Genomic DNA, 25964 nt, shown 5'->3' with positions numbered 1-25964 from the left:
TTCAGTACCCTGTATGTTACGGTACTACAGCAACACTGAAGTCTGGATTTCAGGAATCGCTATGTCAAAACCACATCAACCCTCAGGCCATAACCGTTAACAACAGATGAGCGATGGCTCTCTCTCTAGCCCCCCCCCCCACCCCCCCCCCCCCCCAACTCGAGATATATTACCCTAGGATTTATGATGTCATGTTGGCATAATGAATCCTGAAATCCAGACTTGGGCTTACTGGAAATATCCAGTGCTGCATTGCTAGTTCCAATCTGTAATACTGACATTTATAAATTCACTCAACGCTCTGCTAAAATGTATGTTCCACTGTGTTACCTTCCGTGGACTGCACTAGTGTCAGGTCTGTAGATTCTGACACGGTGTCTACACAGTGGAGTCTGTTCTGTAGATTCGGACATAGTGTCTACATGGTGGAGTCTGTTCTATTTGGTCTCCTGAACTCTAGCTCTCTCCAATGAAAAGCAGTTTTTCAACATGGAAAAACAAACAAAAAAACCTGTTCAACACGTCACTAAAAATAACACCAATCCTAGTACTGTATGAAACACCTATCCTTCATTAGTACTGTATGAAACACCTATCCTTCATTTCTCTTTTTAAAATATTGAAAAAGGGTTGTACTATCCAATCTATTGACAAGTAAAGGAGAATGGATATTCTATCAGCAAGTTAACTCTTTAATTGCCAACCCCGAGATAAGACAGGTTAACTCGACATGCGTTGGCTGCCAGACCCGAGATATCTCAGGTTTTGGTCGTTTATTCTTTTATTCGATATTTGTATTCATTATTCATCCAGGGACCTTGGTGTTACCATAGCCTAGGGCAGTGTTTCTCAAAGTGGGGGGCGCAGAGGCATGACAGGGGGGGCCTTGAGATTTATTTAAAAAAAAATAATAATAATAAAAATTTGGATTACAGAAAATTATCACTAAAGTGCTATCTGTTGCAGCTGCACTGTTCTCCATGAAAATACCATTTCTCAAAATCTGAAAATCATTATTTAATTAAACACAGAAAAGGATCACCAAGTTACTCTGGATAAAAAAAAACTTTACAGACAACATTGAGACAAAGCTTCCTGACACATCTCCATCCAAACTCTTGGAAGAATCTCATCTGATCCCACCTAGAGAGCTAGTGCTGGTGCTGAGTACCAAGTATCTCATGATGCAGCAGTTAAGGTGTTGATACCATTCAGCACCACATACAGTATCTGTGTGAAGCTGGCTTTTCATCCATGACAGCTCTGAAAACAAAATATAGGGCCAATTTGAAAGGTCACGATATTGGTGTTATTTCAATAAATTTAAACATGGCCCATTTCATGACTATTTTGTTGGGGCGAGGGGGGGGGGGCCCAAAATATTTTGGTCCGTCAAAGGGGGGCCTGACAGAAAAAGTTTGAGAAGCACTGGCCTAGGGAATGAGTCTGAGATCGCCAAAGTGTAATACCGGCCGCATTCCAGCTAGATGGCGGTATCGAGCACCCTTTGAAACCTTATATCTTGGTCTGTGCAACGGTCAAATGTCACCGGGCGCAGTTTTCTGGGTCAGTCGAGCGGTTCTCCCGGTTCCATTGAAGCTCGTCAAATATCCCTGATCCATATGTTGTGGTGGGTTATGCAGTCGACCAAATGGACATCGGATGTACCAGATGGCGATCAAACAATTGGAATATTATTTTTGGAATACTCCTGATCACAGGTAAGGACTATCTGACGTCAATTTTAGCTTGATCGTGCAATGCTTTTATACGGATCGGGCTGATAAGCGCTTTTTGTGTTCAATACGAATGCCGTTACTGACAATCAAATAATCAGAACCCCCCCCCCACTTTCATGCATTCATGATGGAACAGAATACCTATTATATAGATTTGATTTGGGAATAGTAGCATGTCCAGGCAAGAAACAGCAACACTTATAGTACATTTAGTCATTTAGCTGACGCTTTTATCCAAAGCGACTTACAAGTTCTGTACGACAAGACAGCAAGAAGGGTACAACTCTATCAGCTGAGTAACAATGTTCATCAAGTGTTGCGTGTTACAGTGTAGGTTAGTTTATTAGGACAAGTGCATGACAGTAAGGTTAGTCAGGGTTAGATTTTTTTTTTTTTTTTTTTTTAATCATTTCAGATAATGGTTGAAGAAGTGAGTCTTTAGTCGACGGCGAAAGATTGGACGGGATTCGGCTGTCCTAACTGGGATGGGTAGTTCATTCCACCATTGTGGGGCAAGGACTGAGAATAGGCGGCTTCTCTTTGATGACCCTCCGGGAGCTTGGATAGGAGTAGGTCTGAGGCGGCCAGAAGATGCAGAGCGTAGGGGTCTTGAGGGTGTGTAGTTAGAGACCATTGACCGGAGGTAGGCGGGAGCGGTTCTCTTTGCTGCACGGTATGCTAGGTCGAGGGCCTTGAAGCGGATACGTGCAGCAATGGGGAGCCAGTGCAGGTCCCTAAGAAGTGGGGTGACATGGGCTGACTTCGGTAGGTTTGATATCAGGCGGGCCGCTGCGTTTTGAATGAGTTGAAGAGGCTTGGTGGCAGTGGCCGGGAGGCCAGCTAGCAGTGCGTTGCAGTAGTCGAGGCGGGAGATGACTGTTGATTGGACGAGGAGTTGGGTGGCTTCTTTTGTCAGGAAGGGGCGTATCCTTCTGACGTTGCTCAGGAGGAATCTGCAGGTTCTGGTTGTCGCTGCGATGTGAGCAGAGAAGTTCAACTGGTCGTCGAGGACAACACCAAGGTTCTTGGCGGTCGGGGACGCGGTCACAGCTGCATTCTTGACTGTGATGGAGAGGTCGGTCAGGGGGGAGGATTTGGCCGGCAGGTGGAGCAATTCTGTTTTGCTTAGGTTCAGTTTGAGGTGGTTGGTCGTCATCCAGGCGGAGATGTCGGACAGACAGGCCGAGATCCGCTCAGAGACGTGGATATCTGAGGGAGGGAAGGAGAGGAAGAGTTGAGTAGGATTCACGTATGAGGCTATAACGCAGCCTTTCGGGAATTACCCCAGACTACTCTAAAACCATACTTATATTCACCACGGTATAACACGGGAACGTATGGATGGAAAAAAAAATTCACGTACTGAACGTTAGATAGTTGATGTCAAATGGTATTGTATCCATAGCTATAATATAGAATATAGCTCTACAAACAAGGTGACGCACTCCTATCTCTTAAAGCGTGGCATTGCTACGACAGGCCCCTTCTAATAGCTGGCACTGAATGAGTTAACAGCAATTCTTTTATTTTATGTTTCATTTTTTATTTATTTTTTTTACTTGATCCCAAACCCGGCAGGACAGGTTTTCTAACATAGAAATATCAATATCCCGTCTTTGTCTGTCGCAAACCAATCCTATTACAGAGTCACAGAGGAAGTAACCGCTAAGCCAGGGGGGAGGCATTTTCATAGGCACAGGGGCAGCATAAAAAAAAATAAAAAAAATATTATACTTTTTTTTTAAAAATATTATAGTGAAATATTTTTCACTGTTGTCGCATTTATCTTGTTGAAATCCTCCCACAGGTTCTTTTTACTACCACATATTTAATTGAGACCCTTTATTTGTTTATTATTTCAATTTAGCTGGAAATACATTGCTCATTCAGTAACATTTGCAGAGCCTTATAACAAAAACATTATTACGGTCACCATTGTGACCAGTGGGATTAATCAACTAATTTTATTATTTATTTTTCTATTTCATTGAACATTGCACATGTAAAAAGCAAATTTTTTTACTCAAAATGTGAGTATTACCAAGTCAACTTGTGTTCTTAAAACAATGACAATAAACATAGTTTTATTAGGTTGAAATAATGTGGTTGTGTACTTATTTTTCTGTTAACTTATTATGGATTGAAAACTGAAAACCTTAATGCACAGTAACTGAACTCAATATTTTTAAGTTCTGGTAACTTATTATTATTTATTTTTTTACAGTGTAGTCTTGCGATCAATCAAAACTTATTTACATGATATACACCCTCCATTCACATCCTGGTGTTCACCTGGTGTTCTCCATTAGGCCTGTAGGTGGAGCTATGACAGCACACGTACAGTACACACACCGATGGTGTGTGATGTGTCCAAAAATGAATGGGCAAATGTGAGTGAAATGGTTGCACTGTATGCAGCTGTTTGTCTGCATTGCATTCCCCCCCAACCCCCCCAACTCAGATTTAGGGTTGATACAACCATCATAATAATATTGTTAATAATAACAATAACAATAATAATGTAAAAATACCTGATTATGAGAAAAAGAAATTACGATGCATGGAATATTGTTGAGGCACACTAGTTACAACTATATTTCAAACAGGCACTCCATGTCAAAAAGGTTGCTGACCCCTGCGCTAAGCTGATGAAGAGTGCCTATCACAAGATTGAGAGGAACGGTATCCTAGCGACCAGGCTGTGCACACACAAGGACGACGTGGAGCTCACGAATGAGAACAAACTCAAACAGCTGCCAGGTGTGAATTTATTTTGTTGTTGTTGTTTGTTTCTTGTGCCAGCACTTCTTGTTCATCCTTACAGCAGGAGGTGCATGTGTGCATGTCTCTGCCTCGGAGAAAGGTGACACGTGCTCATCAGAGGTAGTTTCAGTGGTCTTATACAAGCAGGGGCGTATTTGGCACGGGGGACTTGGGAATGGGTCCCCCCCATTTTTTCAGAATGCAGTTAATGTCCCCCCCCCGTCTGACTACCTGTATGCAAAGAGTAGTAGATGGGGGTCGCATTTGCACGGGCCAAGTACCCACTCGCTAAAGTACTCGTCTTTGCATAATAATAGCTCGGGTCGTCCCCTCAGCCGAGGTGTGTGTTAAAATACGTCATCACATACGGTATAAAGAGAGATAAGATAAGACATTCAGTGCTATGTCCGACTCCTACCCGCGTGCATGCAACAACGAGATGGCACCGTCGCCCAAGAGGAGAAAGCTACTTCTTCAAAGCAAACTAAGTTTTGCTACGCTGTCGCCCGGAGCTAAACCAGCAGCAGTGACGACACCACCACGAAACAGGAAGGCAAGTAACAGCATTTTAGCAGATTTTCTTTTTTTAATATAGGCCTAATGTATTTGTCCAGATTGACTATATAGCTATAGCTATTTGCCTGTTTGTTTCTCTTGAAAATAATCGTGGTTCATAAGTCCATGATTGATTGATTGATTGAAAAGTTTATTAACAGATTGCAGAATGGGTACAGTACAGTACAGCTCAATACATAAATTGTTAAGAGGATGCAGACCTGAGAAAGACTTTCGTCTTGTTTCCATCAGGGTCCCCCATTTTCAATTCATCATATGACACACACGACATACAGATAGACAGTACTGCTACATCTATACATTTATGACATACCAGATTTTCAAATACAGTACTGTTTGTGATACTAAAAAAATCCAGAAAAAGAGTATACATTTGACATAGAAACTGTGCATTGGAGGAGGTTGGGTAGGTGGGGTGGGGCTGTACATTGGAGGTGGGGGGGGGGGGGGGTTGGGTAGGATACAACCCCATTGTAATCATCCTGACTAATAATGATGAATTGAAAATGGGGGACCCTGATGTAAACAAGACTAAATTCTTTCTCTGGTCTGCATCCCCTTAACAATTGTGTGTATTGAGCCGTACTGTATTGTACCCATTCTGCAATCTGTTAATACAATTTCCAATCAATCAATCAATAATGGGAATGGAACACTGGTGCATTAATGTCTTATTAATGTACGCTGTCCCCATGGTTCAAATAAATAAAGTTAGTAAACCTATACCCGTGTTCTAATGGTTTCTCTCTTTTTGGGTTTGTTTATTCTGCAGGAGGATGCAAATACGGCTTCTGAAAGCACACAGACAGTGCCTGTAAACGTAGATGCACAGCTGCAGCGTGCACTATCCCCACCACTGAATGACAGAAATTCAGAAATTCAGAAATTCCGAGAGCGGTTTAATCAAAGAAGCTTTGAAGTGCTTCAGAAGTTGGAGGGTGTGCTTATTAGGGGAGAAAGTGATGACATTGTGGACAAGTATCCAGAGATGAACAGGAGGATGCTGGATGTTCAGCTAGCCATGTTCAAAGCAACTAACACCTATGCATCAAGCACAGAAGCTGCAGACATCCTGAGAGGCATGTTGCCTGAAGTCAGAGGTCTTTTTGATCAGGTGGAGGTCCTTGTGAGGCTGTTGCTGGTTGTTCCCTCATCCTCTGCTGAAGCTGAGAGGAGTTTCAGCGGACTCCGGAGGTTGAAGACCTGGCTTCGCAACTCCATGAAGCAGAAAAGGTTGAACAGTGTGGCAGTTTGTCATATACATCAAGAAAGAGTTGATGCCTTTGACATTAGAGAACTCTGTGAGGAATTCATCTCTGCCCATGATCGGAGACAACATGTCTTTGGAAGCATTGGATGAGTTTAAATGTGAAAATGTCAATTTAAATAATGGAGAAGTCACTTTAAAGGAATGAGGTATATAAAGTCACTTTAAGGAAAGAACAGTTGTGGCTCTTGTATAATATAGTTTAGATACATTAAGTATAATAATGACAAAGTTAAAATTGTATAGTAGTCTACATAGAAACAGGTTTGTTATATAACTTATGTACCAGTGCATAAGAGTGATTTATGTTAATGTTTTGTACCTGTAATTAAATTTGATTAAAAGTGATTGGTGATAGATAAAGGTGATAGATACATTAAGAGCTAAAATTGTATATTGTATAGTAGTGTTTCTCAGGAACCTAGCATGTATTTTTTTTTATCATGCATATCTTGTATTACTGTGTTCATAATTGCTAATTGAAGCACCATATAATAAATGTTCTTTCACCATAAACCTTTCAAATTTGTTTATTATTTGTCACAACAATACTTGTTTCTGTATGAGCTCAAAAAAAGTCAACCAACGAACTAGATTCTTGTACCGGATCTCCTCTCTGGTAAACAAGAATACCCTGAAGACTCTGGCAGGAGCACTCATTCAAGGGTACTATGACTATGCTTACCTCATGGTACCAAAGCACCTCAAAGGCGCTTAAAACGTTTATGTCACAAATGTAATGGTAAATGGTAAATGGCTGCTTTTTTATATAGCGCTTTTATCCAAAGCGCTTTACAATTTGTTACTCACATTTTTACCCATTCACTCACACATTCACACACCAACGGCGGAGGCAACCATGCAAGGTGCCAACCTGCTCATCGGGAGCAATTAGGGGTTAAGTGTCTTGCTCAAGGACACATCAACACGCTGCTCGGGAGGAGCGGGAATCGAACCGGGAACCTCCGGATTGCCAGACGACTGCTCTACCTCCCGAGCCACTGTCGCCCCAGTGTATCAGTACTAAATACCTATATGTCCCTATGCCATAAATGTCATGTATGTTGTGTATTTCATAAATGTCTATATGAATTGAAAATGGGGGATCCTGATGGAAACAAGACAAACGTCTTTCTCAGGTCTGCATCCCCTTAACAATTGTATGTATTGAGCCGTACTGTATTGTACCCATTCTGCAATCTGTTAAATAAAGTTCTGTATCGTTAGGGCTCAGCTTGGCTTCGCCTTCTGCACTATCTCGCGTACGTGCACGCGTACTGAATAAACCACAAATGTACCTCTAATACCAGTATTAGTCTGACCACACCCCTCATCAGCTTACCTTCATAAGCAGGTGTGTGGTCACCTGCTCTCCTCCTTCTCGCTTTCACCACAAGGAAGAGGTGCCTCGGTAGATCCCCACACTTGACACCATGATGGAAGAAATTGGATTAGGAACAGCTTGGGAAACAAGGATACGTTGACATCATATCTTTATTTTCTCTCTCACTATTTTCGAGAAAATACGGCGATATTGTCTTCGTACTGGAGTGTCTAGAAGATGATGATCATTCTACAAACCCTCCACCGGTTTTCGTATTGGGAGCACGCCGCTGCATGCTTCTCAACTGCAGTTCCTTGCTGTGTTTGTTGGGGTGAAACCTGTCAGGCCACAGCTGAACTGTCGGACATGCCGCTGTTGTGAGGAGCGGTGCGTTCCAGGTTGGGTGAGTAGTGTTTGCTGGCGGGCTCCACTTGTCTGTTAGTGCTATGGGGGCTACTAGACAAAGTTTATGGAAACCGGCCCCAGGCTAGGGTCCTTTGTTTAGCCGTCTAGGCGACAGAAGGCCTTGGTCTGGCGACCATTATAGTTTTAACTAGTGGGCCGCGACCATTGACACTGGTGATCCCTGTGTGTTCTGGACGAGTGGATTCTCTCTGTCACCGTGTTAAGACCCCATCTTTCATATCCAAATGAGAGTATTCCTTCACGAGGGGATATGTGCATGTAATGTGCGATAGCGGCAGATTCATGTTCAAAGTCAGCTATACAGGCCAGTTGGTACTGTGCTGATTCCGCCGGACGTGTTATTGTCACCGTTGTGAAGCGGTGTTGACGTCTTGTTTTTCCTTTTTCTCTTAAAAAGTGAGGAGGGTTCAGAACGGCGGCCTGTCTGGGTGAGTGTTATGTCATTGTTTACATGTTCATAGCTTACGGTTAGCCGGTCGGTGGCCTGGCGCGGGGTGGCTTGGCTTCTCGCGCGCCGCCGGGAGCTCGCTCCTGATCGCGTGCGTCGTAGATCGGCGTCTCGCGAGCGGAAGCGATAGCACCCGAACGGCTGGAGCAGCCGTTAGCTTGATGCTATTCTGTTGAACGTGCTTTGATTTTTAACATGTTTTACACTTTTGACCACGACGTCATCCTTGACAGGGGATGTTCGTCAACCCTGCCCGAGCCTAGACGGGGATTGCGTCAACAAAGAGGACTGTAGCGACTGGTGGAGCGGCGACGCTGCCCGGATCGAACAACACGGGACGCTTGTGACTGCACTTCGCTGATCTGCGTTCCGGGCAGGTACGGGGTTGGCCAGACCCTCATAACACGTCTTCTGGTTTTACCTTGCTAAATGTATTGTGAATGACGGTGTTTTTTCCCAAAACGTGTGTTGTTGCAATGCATTTGAGATACGTTGCGGGTTGTGTGTGAGCTGTTTTTGTCACTGGCAGTAGCTTCTCCGTGCAGGTCGTGATGTATTGATCTGGTTGTTGTGTGAGAAACATCATGGTGTTTATGTGTACCGTGTACTCACTACTAAGGCAACTAACCTATGAAGCTATGCTTGGTGACGAGTGAGTAAAAGAATGTTCTTTCTCAGACTGTAATGACAATGGACAGTGAGTTCACACATTAACAGGTTTTCCTGTTTTAACTGGCCGTATTGAGGGTGAAATAGGAGGATTGTGTTTTTCCCCCCCCGGTTCCCTGGGGACTTTATCACCTCCTATCAGACATGTTGTGCATTAATTGTGTCTTTTGTGTGGTAGGGATACGATGTAACTCTCAGCTTGATTGCTGAGGTTGTGCTAAATCTGCTGGAGAAACTTATTTCCTAAAGGGAAATTGGTTTGGTTGCTGTCGTGTGCTTAGCAAGGCCTGTGGTCGATACTAATCAAGAATGATGTATTCTCTCATTGTGATGATGATGGGTTGTGTGTGTCATGTGACCTACAACTGGGTTGTACTGGCCACAGAAGCACATGTGTATGTTGGACCGGGGTTCTTAGAGCCCTCTCTATTCTGTGTTTTTCCTTAGTAAAAATCAGATAGCAGGTTAGCTCGTGCGCTGTGTGGAGCTGTGAAACGCTTCATAGAGCTGACTATGACTGTGTCATATTCTCTTTTTGTCGTTACGTCGTATCATGGGTGTGGGGTCGTAAAGGGGTGAACTGGTAACCTTTCCTCTCCCCATTGTTCTGTCGGTCAGGGGTACACCCCCTGTCCTTCAAGGTTCCCGTCACGTGGCGGTTCGGCACGTTACGGGGGGGGGGGGGGGGGGGGGGGGGAGGGAGTTCCTGGTCCCACGGCCTGGTATATTGGGCGTGTGCACCGCAGGAATTCCCCCGCCATAGAGTACGTCACCGTGCGCGTCTCTGTTGGTAGGACTTCCGTGTGCTGTTCAGGTCCATGTGATGGATCTGTTTTCAGGGGGGGTGGTCAGGGCTCCTCCTCACCAAGCGCCTACTCAGGCCTTCTGTGAGTTCGGACTCCTTCTTCCATGTGATCCATGTGAGGAAGCCTCCATCAGAGTACAGAGCCTTCCTCCTCAGATTGTCAAAGTGAGTGGACCCTCTAGAAGGGTCCTTTTCTATTGTATGTATATTCGATTCAATTCGTTTATTGAGTGTGTATGGGTTCGGTGCCTCTTCCCCGGAGGCCCTAAAACCAGTTTTTTACATGGCTCAAGGTGCAATATATTCTTTTCAATCTGTACAGCTCGCGTGGGAAGTCTCTCTGGGGATCCCCGTCTCTTTCCTATGGGAGGGTGGTGGGATGTAAAAATGTGAACATTTTTTACCCCGGCTGTGTAGACTGGGATACATACTGTTGATGCTTCCTTCTTTCTATTCCAGAAGTGTTGGAGTTAGGGAGTGTCACACCCCTCTTGTCGTTCCCCTGGGCGCCTTGGGGATTCAATGGCAGGTCTAAATAGCCTGTTCATTGATGGGGGTGTGTCCCGACGCACGTATAGTGCTAGCTCGCTGTAAACAGGCGATTGACTGGCACGCCTTAGTTGCTTGTGGTTGAAACAGCGTTTTTATAAAGCAACTGAGATGGGGGTTTTTCCTCTTCCGGCGACCACATCCCATGACCTGGGTGGGTTGTCGACGGATCCTCGTTCATGTCTGGGGGATGATGACGGGATGGATCTGAACATATGTAGTGGGGTCTCACGCCCTTGGGGTGGGCCACCAGGCGCGGTTCGTCCCGACGTCTGGGTGGCGCCTTCTTTTCATGTTAAGATCAACACGCATATCTGCCCTTTTCCTGGGGCATGTCGGCGTGGTTAGGGCACGGGACTGGTTCTGGTCACGCTGGTCCAGATCAGTTGAACCCGTTGTCCGCCGGGGATGCAGATCTGCTGTTCTGGTACCCTGAGGGACTTGGGCTTTTTTCAGGGGGAAAAATGCCAGGTCGATCTGGGTGTCACAGGGTTAAGCGCTATGGAGACCCTGGTTGGGTATGTTTTTACTCAGCACTGTCGTCATGGCTTACAGCCATGCCATTCTGTACGCGCTCGATCTCGTCGGATCTCGGCCGCTACACAGGTTGGTCCTGGTTAGTACTTGGTTGGGAGACCGCCGGGGAATACCAGGTACGGTGTGCTTAGGGGCTGGTTCTCCATTGTTTTTCGCTCCTCTCTCACGCATGGCGAAGAGGGGCCTGTGGGGGTGGTTTTTTGACCTCCTCTGGTGACCCTGTGCTTCCCGTACCGCCAGGCCCGGTCCGAAGTGATGTTTGCGACCCGTAGGCCTGGGTTAACCCTTTTTGGAAACTGAAACACTTGTACTGCGGTATAGCCGGTGTATACCCGCAGGTGTGTTTTGGAGTTTTTTCTTGAGGGGTTATAGGAACAACCACCGCATTGGGTAACACCGAGGTGGTTGGTTCCCTGGTGTGTTGGAGCAGTGTCAACTCCCGGGTTCACCGGTTGAGGGTGCCCCTGCACGTTCATGACGTCTGCCAATCGTGTCAGCCTTCTCTGCCTCGACCCCTCTGGGTGGGGGTTGTTAAATGGAGGCTTGGTCATGCAACACCGCCAGCTTACGCTCCTTCCGCCGGGGCGGCTGTGTTCAGCTGTCCCCTCTGGCGCCTGTCTCGTCCGCAGTCTCCAGGCTAGGGTTAACAGCCTGTTGCCTGGTTTTTCCCCGGTGCGCTGCCTGCTTCCGTTGGTTAACCTTTTTTGTGTGCTTACGGCCATGCTGACTGCCTATTCTGCAGGGTCAGTGTGCCAGGCGGTGTACTATTGGGGGGACGGGGCCCGCTCGGCTTACTGGCCTGGTTGGTTCCGCCTGGGAATACCAGGTGCAGTAACTGGGGGCCTTTGTCCGAATACGCTGGCGATGTGGGGGGCGGGGCACTACGTGCCCACCTGGTGGGGTCTTGATGCTGGCATCATGGACTTCTCCGGGCCCCCATTCCAGGGAGTCCAGTCCTTTTGGTGGGTCTGGGTCTTCCTTCGTGCTCCGCTGCTACGGCCTTGCCACGGGGTTGGGTTTGCCCTTGACCCCGTGATTCTGGGGGCAGTAACGAGGTTGTTCCTCCGTTCGTTCCCGGGTGGCATGCGGGTTGTGCGTGTGTGTAGTCGTGGGTCAAGCCACGGTCTGCTCACCCTGTGCGTTGAGTTGCTTGAGTGCCTCTTCGCACGGTCGGGTCCGTCGCCTTCCCGTGAAGCCTCTAATAGGGGGGCTACCCTCCATTAGGGGGGGTCGGGGGGGCTCGGCCCTCCCTGTTCTGATGGTTTTGGGGGGCTGTCAGCGGGGTGTATTTGTCAGCCAAGTGGCTCCGCTTGGCCTCCCTTGTGCAGAAGGCGAAGCCAAGCTGAGCCCTAACGATACAGAACGTTAGGTTATGACTATAACCAAGTTCTGTTAGTTAGGGCGATGCTTGGCTTCGGACGGCCGCTGCAGCCCTTGACCTCACCTTGTGGTGAAAGCTTGGGAAGGAGGAGAGCAGGTGACCACACACCTGCTTATGAAGGTAAGCTGATGAGGGGTGTGGTCAGACTAATACTGGTATTAGAGGTACATTTGTGGTTTATTCAGTACGCGTGCACGTACGCGAGATAGTGCAGAAGGCGAAGCCAAGCATCGCCCTAACTAACAGAACTTGGTTATAGTCATAACCTAACGTTTTCATTCATTCATTCACTCAGTGTGTCGTTTACATGGAGAAATGGCGCCACCGCTTGGGAAAATGCGGTATTGCACCCCTGGTCGGCCCCCCCCCCCTAACCCCCCCCCCATCGCCGTCACTCGCCACGCCCCCAAATCTGTCCCCCGCACACATTGAGAGAGAGTTACGCCAGTGTATACAAGGCTTTTTCCATCAGGGCCCTGCAGGGTTGTTTTTGGGTGGAAGCAGTGTGACTCTGTTAACCGTTTCTGCGCCAAAAACGAGTTACCGTAACTCGTTATTGGCCGCCATGCGTTAACTCGTTTTTGGGATCATTATTTCGTTTATTCGCTATATCTATTCATAATTCATAGCAGCAGCCTCTGGTATCCCCTTCAGAGCCTGTCTGAGCTGGCAGACGGTCAACACCGCCCTCTACTGCCAGGCGGAGCTATTGAATCTCATTGAAAATGGGCTGTTGTGTTTTAGGAGCCGATCTGAGCCGGGCGGGCGGGGTTTAAATACTCAGGCGAGTCAGTTCTATACAACGATGGCATTGAACAGTAACTCTGCCCGCCCGTCATTGTGAAACGGTCGGTAGTGTGGTACAGACCTCCATGAGCATTATTTGGAATTGCGATCAGATATTTGGATTATCTCTTTTGCATTACATCAGATACAAGGTAAGAACATTATATATAAATTTGATCGTTGATCTGACATTTATTTCGACCCCGATCACAGCTATCTGTGTGGACCGTGTATGGCTGTTTACCGTTGGCTGCGGTGGGGAGGGGGGGGGGGCGAGCGCCCTGCTACGACGGTAATTTCATGTATGGACGAGGAGACATAATAATGATGATCTAGCATTGATTTCAGGATGATTAGATAATCAGCCGAAAAATTACAACGTGATGACTGGATTACAGTAAAATGCCTTTTTCTTGTCTTTTTCCTGGAATTACTGAAACACCCAAACCATACTCTATTCAAAACGGTATACAACGGAAATGTACGGATGAAAAAACTGTCTCTGGCATGTTGACTAGAAGCAACTCACTGAGACTCGACGGCGTTATTAAACCCATAGATATAATATAAGATATATTTTAAGCACTCGCAAATGCCCGGCCAAATCTATATCCATTGAATAAAGACCTGGCGATGAATGGGGTATCAGCGCCCCCTGCTGCTGGCGGTCAATGTGTTAACGAGCGCAATCAGGCAGGTGTTTGATGTTCCTGTTGCCCGTTTCTTTGTTAACAGGTTCAGCGCCAGAGGTCGCTGTGGGCGTATGGCCGTGTGTGCCAGCGCTTTATTCAATGGGGATAAATGCCGGTGTTTGCAGTGCTAAAACTATATTAAATATTATAGCTTTGGATCTAATAACATTGAGTTTCTTCTGGTCAAGATGCAAGAAACAGAATTTTTTCATCCATACATTTCCGTTTTATAGTACCGTGGTGAATATGAGTATAGTTTTAGAGTGATTCTGTGTAATCCCAGGAAACGCCGCCAAACAGCGTTTTACTGCATTTCATTATAAAGCGTGCCATTCCTTGCCTGGATCAATAATCAATCTGAAATCAACACTAGATTATCTGTATTATGCTTCATCATGCATGCATGAAAGGGTGGGGGGGGGGGGGTTTGTTTTTCTATGCTTCGATCGCCACCAACAGAATACGCTACACAGTACATTACAGACACATGCTTCGATCGCGGGGAAAGAATTATCGGATCAACGCAAGATTGATTGATTAAGAACATATAGTCCTTACCTTGTCTATGATGTACTGTGAAAAGAATAATCCAATTATCTGATCACCATTCCAAATACTGATCGCGATCGTGTTTCCAACGTAATCCAGCATTGAACATGAACAAGAGGGGGCCTGACCCTCGTCAATGCATCCGCTTGTCTTGCCAGAGTATTTAGACCCCGCCCGCACACCGCAGCTCGGCCCAGACAACAAGCCACATCGTTTCAAATGGAGTGCAATAGCGGCCGCAAGGCGTTAGGCGGCGGTATTGGACGTTTGCGATCTCAGACTCATTCCCAATGATAACATCAGGCTGAATGGATGAATTATGAATGTAAATATCGAATAAAACGCCCAACGTTCGGCGAGTTAACCCGAAATATGTCGGGTCTGGCGTCCAATGTGTTAAAGGTCCACTCTGTAATCCACACGTAAACAAACGTGTAGCCCCACCCACCAAAAATAGAAATAAATCCTCATTATACTCCACTGATAACTTATCCAATTTGTTCCGTCTTAAATGATGACCAAATATAGTAAATTCTAATATCTTTGAAAATGTTTGGTATTGCTGCTCTCTGTAGATTAGTCGACTACTCTCTTGTAATGTCGACTACGATTTATTGGTTGAATACATTTTTAATGCCTTTTTTCATACTGAATGAGTTTCTTTTCCCCAGGTGAAGAGGTCCTCCTAAGAAATGCCACGTGGAAAATGCAATATTACAGATTTCTTGATTAAATCGACTAATTAGTCGACACAATCCAATCCAATGACTATTAGTGGAGTCATGACTTCTTCAGGACAGTTTTGGTCACAGCGTGCCGTCTTGTTGCCATGTTGTATGACCTGCTCTCTCCCCCAGGGTCTGTGCGTGTATTTGAGGCGGTGGACAGTGACCCTGCTCTGGTAAAGACTAGATGCTCAAAGCCCTGTCAGCAGACTGTTGCAACTCAAAGTGGGAGCCTAGGTACGTGCGTGTGCGCTACAATCTGGAAATGAATTTTACCATTCAGAATGTATTTGGGGAAAAAGAAGCTGGTTAGAGTGGTCTTAACCGATCGTCCCATAAAAGGCACATCTCTTTTATAAACATTACAATTATAAACTAAACCTTTTACAGCCACAGAAGTCTTGTGGAAGGTACATGCTGCCAATAGAGTCCTGTCTTCCAACATGGCTGCCTGTAACATAACAACCATGTTTTTGTACACCGCAACTGAAGAGACGATGGTTGCTTGTATGTTGACATGTAAACAAAATTATTTGGTGTCTTTTATTACGGTCTTAATTCACAGTGGAACAGCGATGTTGTGCTTTGTCAGCGTTTACCTACTCTACCACTACATGTAAATTAGGCCTTTTCTTTTGAAAATGGTTGCAAGCAATTTCTACAGGCAGCCATACTAGAAGAAAAATAACTACACAAACATTCCTTGCAAGGCCTTTTTTTACCAAAAGATCATTTACATTGTGCTATTCTAATTATCCTGCTTGTTGACAGAGTCACCTGGGGAGCAAAATAACTGGTCATGACAACGAGGTCATCTTTAGCTTAAAGGGGCTATGTAGTGCTATTCCTAGCAATATTTGGGCAACTTTACACAATTCCTGTGAGTCTATGTAACACATCTGTAAGGTTTATTCCAAAAATAATCATTGTTTTATATTTCTAATCAAGTACTCAAAACCAGCATTTTTCTGCCTCAAGATTTCAAGCTGTTATTGGCTTGGCTCCACCCATACTAGCAGAATGCTTTGAGTGACAGCCACCCACCAAATAGCTCCGCCCATCTCCCCGTCCTTCCTTCCAGGTGAACACTTTATACTACTAATACAACATGGCTGTACCGTATATTTGGGATCCAGAGAGCGACCCAGACTATGTTTCGGAAGAAGAAGTTGAGTTGCAACAGCGAGGCTTGCAAATCGTTTCCGAGTGGTACGTTTATGTTGTAACGTTAGTATAATGGCTTGCCGAAAAGAGCGAGTAACGTTAGTACTTACTTCTGACCAGCTTGCTTCGATAGCTTGCTATAAGTAACGTTACCTTGTTTACCTCTGACTAGTTGTGTTTGTATTGAGCAGTTTTTAATTATGACTAGCTTGCTTCAATAGTTTGCTATAACGTTACTTTATAAAGAGCAGCATACCGTTATATGCAACAGTTCTGTACGTGCGACCAGACCTTTGGTAGTACTGCACATTTGACCTAATGTCCCCCCGCAATTATAAAGAAAAGTTATTTGGGAACATGCATCCACTGTATGTCAATTGTAATAATTAATTGAAAATGGGGGACCCTGATGTAAACAAGACGAAAGTATTTTCCTGGTCTCCATCCTAGCATCCTATAGCAGTTGTGTTGGTATTGAGCAGTACTGTATTGTAATGACTAGCTTCAGTAGCTTGCTTCAATAGTTTGCTATAACGTTACTTTATAAAGAGCAGCATACCGTTATATGCAACAGTTCTGTACGTGCGACCAGACCTTTGGTAGTACTGCACATTTGACCTAATGTCCCCCCGCAATTATAAAGAAAAGTTATTTGGGAACATGCATCCACTGTATGTCAATTGTAATAATGAATTGAAAATGGGGGACCCTGATGTAAACAAGACGAAAGTATTTTCCTGGTCTCCATCCTAGCATCCTATAGCAGTTGTGTTGGTATTGAGCAGTACTGTATTGTAATGACTAGCTTCAGTAGCTTGCTTCAATAGTTTGCTATAACGTTACTTTATAAAGAGCAGCATACCGTTATATGCAACAGTTCTGTACGTGCGACCAGACCTTTGGTAGTACTGCACATTTGACCTAATGTCCCCCCGCAATTATAAAGAAAAGTTATTTGGGAACATGCATTCACTGTATGTCAATTGTAATAATGAATTGAAAATGGGGGACCCTGATGTAAACAAGACGAAAGTATTTTCCTGGTCTCCAGCCTAGCATCCTATAGCAGTTGTGTTGGTATTGAGCAGTACTGTATTGTAGCCATTTTGATCATTGATAGATTGATTTCCTTCACCCTCAACTCAATCTACTAGGTGTACGTGTGGAAATTGTGAAAGGATGCCAACCGAGGCGGAGAATGTGTGCTGCATGGAGGTTCCTCAGGTACAGTAGTAATGTCACACAACCTTGCATCTCGGGGACCGGCGTTAGCAACCGGGAGCGATGGCTAGCTAGTTAGCACCAGCCGGGGACCGGCGTTAGCTCTCGGGAGCGATGGCACCAGCCGTGGACCGGCGTTAGCTCTCGGGAGCGATGGCTAGCTAGTTGGCACCTAGCCATCGCTCCCGGTTGCTAACACCGGTCCCCGGCTGGTGCTAACTAGCTAGCCATCGCTCCCGGTTGCTAACACCGGTCCCCGGCTGGTGCTAACTAGCTAGCCATCGCTCCCGGTTGCTAACGGCGGTCCCCGGCTGGTGGTAACGCTAGCCATCGCTCCCGGTTGCTAACGCCGGTCCCCGGCTGGTGGTAACGCTAGCCATCGCTCCCGGTTGCTAACACCGGTCCCCGGCTGGTGCTAACTAGCTAGCCATCGCTCCCGGTTGCTAACGCCGGTCCCCGGCTGGTGGTAACGCTAGCCATCGCTCCCGGTTGCTAACACCGGTCCCCGGCTGGTGCTAACTAGCTAGCCATCGATCCCGAGAGCTAACGCCGGTCCCCGGCTGGTGCTAACTAGCTAGCCATCGCTCCCGAGAGCTAACGCCGGAACCGCATCAGGCTTCAGCTGATAAGTTCGGCATCCACGGGAAAAGCGTGCAAAGACGTATTAGTAGCTTTACAGCCAGGAACAGAACATGTTCTGCGGGGTTTGCTCATCGTGGAAGATATGCAAGTGACTGCACTCCTGTTTCTACGTAGTAGGTACCTCTCTATTCTAGGTAGAATGGGGGCGGGCATTAGCTCCAACCACAGAGCCAATCGCATCACTGTGCGCTACCCAGAGCCCGAATGACGTGACTCAAGCCTTCAAATCAAAATGGCCTGATTTACTGGAGGAGGAAAGGGGCTGGGCTGAATCTGAGCAATCCGCCAATATGGTATTTAGACACTAAAACACATTGATACAAATTCCTATTACTATAATACAATGCTAGAGACTGAAAAATGGTGGTTTATTTCATATGTACATTTCCACCACGAGACCTTCTCTCCTTGAGAGCTAGAGTGAGAGAGACAGAGGGGGAGGGAACATTCCCTCTTATACCTGCTACCTGACGTCAGCTGCTATTCTCCACTTGCACAACCTGAAAGTAGGCACTTCCGGCTGACTTCCGGTTGCGAATGGTACTTCCTGTCCCATCCAAATACATTGGTTTTAGCTACTTTTCTCCCGTTATTTAAACAACTTTGTCGTCACAGAGAGGCAATGAAACGTTTGTATTATTATAGTATAGAATGTATTTAATAAGCAAACGTTTGTCAGCAGGGTTTTTGGGCTGCATTTCATGTAAAAACGGTCACTGTTAGTTTACTTGCTCACGCTAATTAAGGCTAATGCTGGCTAACAGAAGCTAGCGCAAGAAACGACGCCGCAAAGTATTGTTTATAGTGCATTTTTTGCCACCTTATAGCATTTGTACATTTGTATGACAGTCTATAATGCTCCCGTGAGGTTTTTCCGGACGTTTTGGTAATGATTTTCACTATAAAATCATATTTCTAAATGACAGGAAGTTGATGAAAACTGGCCGGGATAGCTTTGAGCTAACGATCTTTTCCATTCTAAACGTAACGTTAGTTGTTCAAAACATTACCTGTCTATATAATTTGTTCCTCAACGTTATATAGACAGGTAATGTTTTGTAAACTAACTGCAGCCTGCTACAGTTAGAAGCTAACGTTAGCCAGCAAGCTGCAGCCTGCTACAGTTAGAAGCTAATGTTAGCCAGCAAGCTGCAGCCTGCTACAGTTAGAAGCTAATGTTAGCCAGCAAGCTGCAGCCTGCTACAGTTAGAAGCTAACGTTAGCCAGCAAGCTGCAGCCTGCTACAGTTAGAAGCTAACGTTAGCCAGCAAGCTTCTAAACGTAACGTTAGTTGTTCAAAACATTACCCGTCTATATAATTTGTTCCTCAACATTAGCTTCTAACTGTAGCAGGCTGCAGCTTGCTGGCTAACGTTAGCTTCTAACTGTAGCAGGCTGCAGTTAGTTTACAAAACATTACCTGTCTATATAACGTTGAGGAACAAATTATATAGGGGGGGGGGGGGGCAAAAAAAATAAAAAACTCAGAGCGTGTTTTTATAGTAATAATAATAATAATGCATTCTATTTATAAGGCGCCTTTCAAGGCACACAAGGTCGCCGTACAACAATTTAAAAACAGTTAAATTCATAATCACAGTTCATTAAAATAAAAAAAATTTAAATATATAAAAACAGACAAAATTAAAATCAGACATACGCCTGCCTAAAAAGGTGGGTTTTGAGGTGGGTTTTAAAAGAAATGATGGAGTCAATGTTCCTGATGTCGGGGGGGAGGGAGTTCCAGAGGCGGGGGGCAGAGCAGCTGAAGGCTCTTGACCCCATGGTGGACAGACGGGCTGGGGGGATGGTCAGGTTGATGGAGGAGGCAGACCTGAGGGACCGGGTGGGAATGTTAATATGAAGGAGGTCGGACAGGTATGGAGGGGCAAGGTTGTGTATGGCCTTGTATGTATGGAGGAGGATCTTGTAGACTATGCGGAGTTTAATGGGAAGCCAGTGTAGTTGGCGTAGGACGGGGGTGATGTGACTGATGACAGGGGTTCTGGTGATTATACGGGCAGCAGCGTTCTGGACCAGTTGGAGCTTATGGAGGAGTTTGTGGGGAAGACCAAAGAGAAGGGAGTTGCAGTAATCTAAGCGGGAAGTGACGAGGGCGTGGACCAGGATTGCGGCGCTGTTGGGAGTGAGTGAAGGGCGGAGGCGGTTGATGTTGCGAAGGTGGAAGTAGGCGGACCGGATGATGTTATTGATGTGGGAATGGAATGATAGGGTGCTGTCGAGGACGACACCCAGACTCTTGACCTGGGGGGAAGGGGAAACCAAGGAGTTGTCTATGGTGAGGGTGAAACTGGGGTGCTTGGTGAGTGTGGACTTGGAGCCAATGAGGACTACCTCTGTTTTGCCACTGTTTAATTTCAGGAAATTTGAGGTGAACCAGGATTTGATTTCCTGTAGACAGGCACAGAGGGAAGAGGGAGGGAGGGTGGAAGTGGGTTTGGAGGAAACATAGAGCTGGGTGTCGTCTGCGTAACAGTGGAAATTGATGCTGTGTTTACGGAGAATCCGACCGAGTGGGAGGAGGTAGATAATGAAGAGGATAGGGCCAAGGACAGAGCCCTGGGGAACACCGGAGGAGAGGGGGGATGGATGGGATGTGAATGATTTTAGCTGAATGAACTGAGTACGGCCAGAGAGATATGAGTGGAACCAGTCTAGGGATGTGTGGGAGATTCCAATGGAGGCTAGTCGGTTAAGGAGGGTGGAGTGAGATATGGTGTCAAATGCGGCGCTTAGATCGAGGAGGATGAGGATGGATAATAGTCCGGAGTCAGCTGCCATCAGTAGGTCATTCGTGATTTTGAGGAGGGCTGTTTCTGTGCTGTGACGGGGGCGAAAACCAGATTGGAACTGTTCATAGAGGTTATTGTTGGAGAGGTGAGCATGAATCTGAGAAGCCACTACTTTTTCCAGGATTTTTGAGAGAAATGGTAGGTTGGAGATGGGGCGGAGGTTATTGAAAATGTTGGGGTCTAAACCAGGTTTCTTTAGAATCGGTGTTACAGCAGCGGATTTGAGAGATGATGGGACAGAACCAGAGGTGAGGGAGGAATGGATGATTGCAGTTATAAGGGGCAGGAGAGAGGGGAGGGAGGCTATGACCAGGGAGGAGGGCATGGGGTCAAGTTGGCAGGTGGATGGCTTGGATTTCCGGATGAGTTTTGATATCTCGGCAGCAGAGGGGAGATGGAAGCAGGAGAGAGGTGCAGAGAGGGAGGGGTGTGGAGCTAGGGGAGATGGACAACTGGACATGAGAGAGGTCAGTTGCTGGTGGATATTGGCTATTTTTAAATTGAAAAATGACATCAGTGAGTTACAATGTTCAGTGGAGTAGAAGTGTGAGGGAAGGGAGTCAGGGGGGCGGAGTGAGTTGTTGACCACTGAGAACAGGGCCCTGGTGTTCCCAGCACCAGCAGTGATTTTATCTGCAAAATATTGGGATTTGGCTGAGGAGAGGGCGTCTTTGTAGTGGAGGATATGGGTATGGTGCATTTGTTTGTGAACAGTGAGTCCGGTTTTTCTGGAAAGCCGCTCCAGCTGACGTCCTTTGGCTTTCAGCAGACGTAGGTGAGGGGAGAACCAGGGGGCGGAGTGGGGGAATGACACAGTCACATATTTGTCATGTGTAGGTGGGTTTTCCAGCAAACTCACCACTCTTGCTGCCGTTGAATTCGTAAGGGCTGCTACCACGTAGTAGTACTTGGTGGCATCCGCGGTAATATCCCTGAGAGCGAATTGGGCTTCGGCTTGCGCAAACCAAGCGTTGGCACTCTGCGCAGCTTGAGTGAAACTGCGTTCAAAGTTCTGCGATCTGCGTTCTGTTGTTCAGTTGACATGTTCGATATAATCTCCGAAATACGTCCAAGGGTCACAAATGTAGGAATGCAGTAATGATAGCGTAGACGGAGTCGTGTTCCGATGCAAAAACACTAGTTTATTACGCACAAACAACACTTCCATTCAACTTTCACTCGTCTGTCTCTCTTTAACTACGTCATCCCCCTCTAAGGGTCATGGGAGATGTAGTAAACACCACAAAAGGCTAGAATGCCGTGAATTATGTCCCAGTAAGTAGCCACTACACGCAAATCATTAATCATACATCCAAAATAGCATACGTTTATTATTATACACGATGATGATACAGAAAATTACAGAAAAATGAGAAATGCATGGCAAAAGTAGCATTTATTTTCAGTAATTTAAAGACCCCCCAAAGATTCACAAATCATGTATTCAGGTGAGCTGATGTCTGATCTAAGGGAGCCATGGCTCCCACAGCTCCCCCCGTGGATCGCACCCTGTATATATTCCTTCGAGCAGTTGTTCTAGATAAATACATTCCTGTATTGTCAAAGCTAGAGCCATATATTCGGCTTCACAAGTTGATAGTGCCACTGTGGGCTGTTTCTTTGTTTTCCATGAAACCAGTGAGCTGTCTGTACCCATACTCACACAATACCCTGTGGTACTTCTCCTGTCTGTGGCGTCTGCCGCCCAGTCTGCATCACTATAGGCTTGAAGCCCTCGCTGCTCTTTCTGAAACAAAGCTGTTCATCTGCTGTGCCTTTGAGATAACGAAAAACATGTTTTGCTGTAATCCAGTGCTCTTCTGTGGGATCAGCAAAATACTGTGATAATTTACTCACTACAAAACATAGGTCAGGGCGAGTACATGTTGTCAAATAAATAAGGCTACCTACAGCTTCTCTGAACATTTTTACATCTGTCAATTTCTGAGCATCCTCTTGGTAGTCTAGCTTTTGATCACATGGTGTTACCCTAGTTCTACATTCTTGCATGTCAAAACGATTCAGGATCTTTTCCACATATCTCTTCTGGGATATTTTTACACAATTGGCAGACTGTTCGAAGTCCATGACTAGAAAATGTTTTAACCTACCTAGGTCTTTCATTTTGAATCTGGTGGAGAGCATACCTTTCACCTGCTCTAGGTTTCTAGTGTTGTCTGCTGCGATGATTAAATCATCCACCCAAATCACAATTATCACTTTTCCTGACTCTTTTCACTCCTTTGTGTAAACACAGGGGTCTACTGGGTTCTGTATGAAGTGATCTTCAATTAGACATGTATGAAGCATCTCGTTCCAATTTCGCCCAGACAGTTTCAGGCCGTAAATGGATTTTTCTAGCTTACACGCTAGCTTCTCTCCTTTCTTCTCGTAACCTTCAGGTTGTTCCATATATATCTCTCTATCAATGGGTGCGTGCAGGTAGGCTGTCTTCACATCCATCTGGTGTAAAATCAAGTTGTCTTCAGATGCCTTCTGCATCACTACCTGTACACTGGTCAGATTGGCTGTAGGGGAGAATGTCTCCCCGTAGTCTATTCCTTCCCTCTGACTGTAGCCTTTAGCTACAAACCTGGCCTTGTACTTGTCGTGCCCTTCAATACCCTCCTTGATTGAGTACACCCATTTGCCTCCCACTGTCTGTCTACCCTCTGGTAACTTTGTTAGAGTAAAAGTATGATTGTCCTCTAGGGACCTCATCTCCTCATCCATTGCTCTCTCCCATTTTCCTGACTCAGGGGATATCATGGCCTCTTTAAAGGTCTGAGGTACACCACTCACTACTCTGTAGCAGTAATCTATGCTGGTAAGTGTACTGTCATCCTCGTCACTTTCTCTCTGGGCATAGTCTTTCAGATACTTTGGGGGATTATGTTCCCGGGAGGGATATCTCCCACTGCATGAGGCACGTGATGTACCCCTAGGGTGCTTCCTGTCAACATCCTCTGGGGGTTGCTGACCGTCTGTCTGCATGTCTGTGCTCAGTACACTAGGCTGTGGTGTCTTTCTTTCCTCACACCCTACTCTGGAGTCCAGCTCTGGCTCCTGTGTCTGTGTCTCGTTCTCACATGTTGTCTTTGTGACTAACTTTACTAACCTGTGCTTTTGCACTTTCCCTTTACCGGGATAATAGACTATAAAAGCGGGGCTGCCCTTGTCATGCCCTACAAAAAGACCTTTTTGACACCTGGGCCCTCATTCATCAACGTGACTTACGCACAGATATGTGCTTAACCTGTGCGTACGACCATTTCTAAGCAAAGTGTGGGATTCATCGATTTCAACTTGAACTTGACTTTGTGCTTATATTTACGCACAGCTCGGAGCATGCGTAGCTGACGCCCAGTGGTAGAATATGGGGACTGCAGACGGACGGCATAGATCAGTTGCATGCATTAGTTTCAACGCGGAAATAGGCTTGACTGACGTGTTCTGTATGATCCCCGTAATTCATTATAGTTCATTGTGAAATAGCGATATTAGTGTAATTATTGTCAAACCCTAAATAGCATGTGGAATAGGTCTTTCTCTCCGAATGAATGCAGGTTTATATATATAGCGTTATCGGGTGCACTGACTGCGCTCGCAGGAACTGTTTTCAGAGATAGCATCAGATAGGGATGAATGAATGAATGAGGGGCAGTCTAATTGCAGAGAGAACATAATATTAACTAGAGTCCACTACCCGAGACACCTCCTTCATTTGTACCGCAATTTGGGCTTAAAAGCTTTTCCGTGCTTATTTGAGAAGGTCCAGCTGCAGAGCCGGAGAGACAGACAGCAGAGAGACAGACAGACAGACAGACATATAGACACTGTTCCACAGTGTGTGTGTGACCACTAGTCTCCTAGTAGAGACCCCCCCCCCCTCTGGACCACCTCCCAGTAGAGACCCCTCCTCCCCCCCCCTCTGGACCACCTCCTAGTAGAGACAAGTTTCCTGAAATTGATGTTTATATATGCAAATGAGGCACTTCCCCATTAAATATGTGGACATTTATGGATGCAATAAGGCAAAATGAAGTAAAATGAACAACTAAATGTGTGTTATTGACGTTTTATTGTCACTAGTTTCATAGAAGACATGTTTAGGAAGCAAAATATAACAAAATCTCAAAATCAACAAAAAAGGTATATTTGCCTATTCACCTGCATTGTCTCGCCTTAATCCTCATCTTCGTCTTCTTCCTAGAGAAGTCTCTACTAGGAGGTGGTCCAGAGGGGGGGGGGGGCTGAGTCTCTACTATTAGACTAGTAGTCACACGCACTCACGCACGCACGCACTCACACACACACACACACACACACACACACACACACACACACACACACACACACACACACACACACACACACACACACACACACACACACACACACACACACACACACACACACACACACACACACACACACACTGTGGAACAGTGTCTGTCTGTCTGTCTGTCTCTCTGCTGTCTGTCTCTCTGCTGTCTCTCTCAAAATAGTATAAGTGCTATCTTGGCCCTGAGAGTTGCTCTCCGGCTCTGCAGCTGGACCCTTCTCAAATCAGCACGAAAAAAGCTATAAGCTTATAAAACGATTTAATATGCTAAACTTCGTTTTAAATTCCTTAATTCACTTTTGTTTATTTCATAAAGATTTTCCCGACATAATGCTACCTGCCCCGACCAGATCCGTGACTCTGTTGCGATACAGATGAATTATCTACTCAGAAAGCTTATTAAACGATTTAATATGCTAAACTTTGTTTTTAAATTCTTTAATTCACTTTTGTTTATTTCATAAGGATTTTCCCGACATAATGCTACCTGCCCCGACCAGATCCGTGACTCTGTTGCGATACAGATGAATTATCTACTCAGAA

The 25964-nt window shown here is 45.7% G+C and overlaps 1 pseudogene across 1 annotated transcript in view; it reads left to right on the top strand.

The window, feature by feature from the left end:
- The first annotated feature begins 4387 nt into the window (after positions 1 to 4387).
- The window catches only part of LOC311239448 (ATP-dependent DNA helicase PIF1-like), a 33926-nt pseudogene continuing 12349 nt past the window's right edge, over positions 4388 to 25964 (top strand). Inside the window, exons 1-2 of the transcript in view lie at positions 4388 to 4499; positions 15369 to 15473. The product of the transcript in view is annotated as an ATP-dependent DNA helicase PIF1-like (transcript). The remainder of the gene's footprint in view (positions 4500 to 15368; positions 15474 to 25964) is intronic.

Source organism: Notolepis coatsorum, assembly GCF_963971535.1.
Source record: "Notolepis coatsorum genome assembly, chromosome: 13".
NCBI lineage: Eukaryota > Metazoa > Chordata > Actinopteri > Aulopiformes > Paralepididae > Notolepis > Notolepis coatsorum.
Note: the sequence above shows the minus strand (reverse complement) of the source record. Positions and strands in the feature narration are given on the sequence as shown.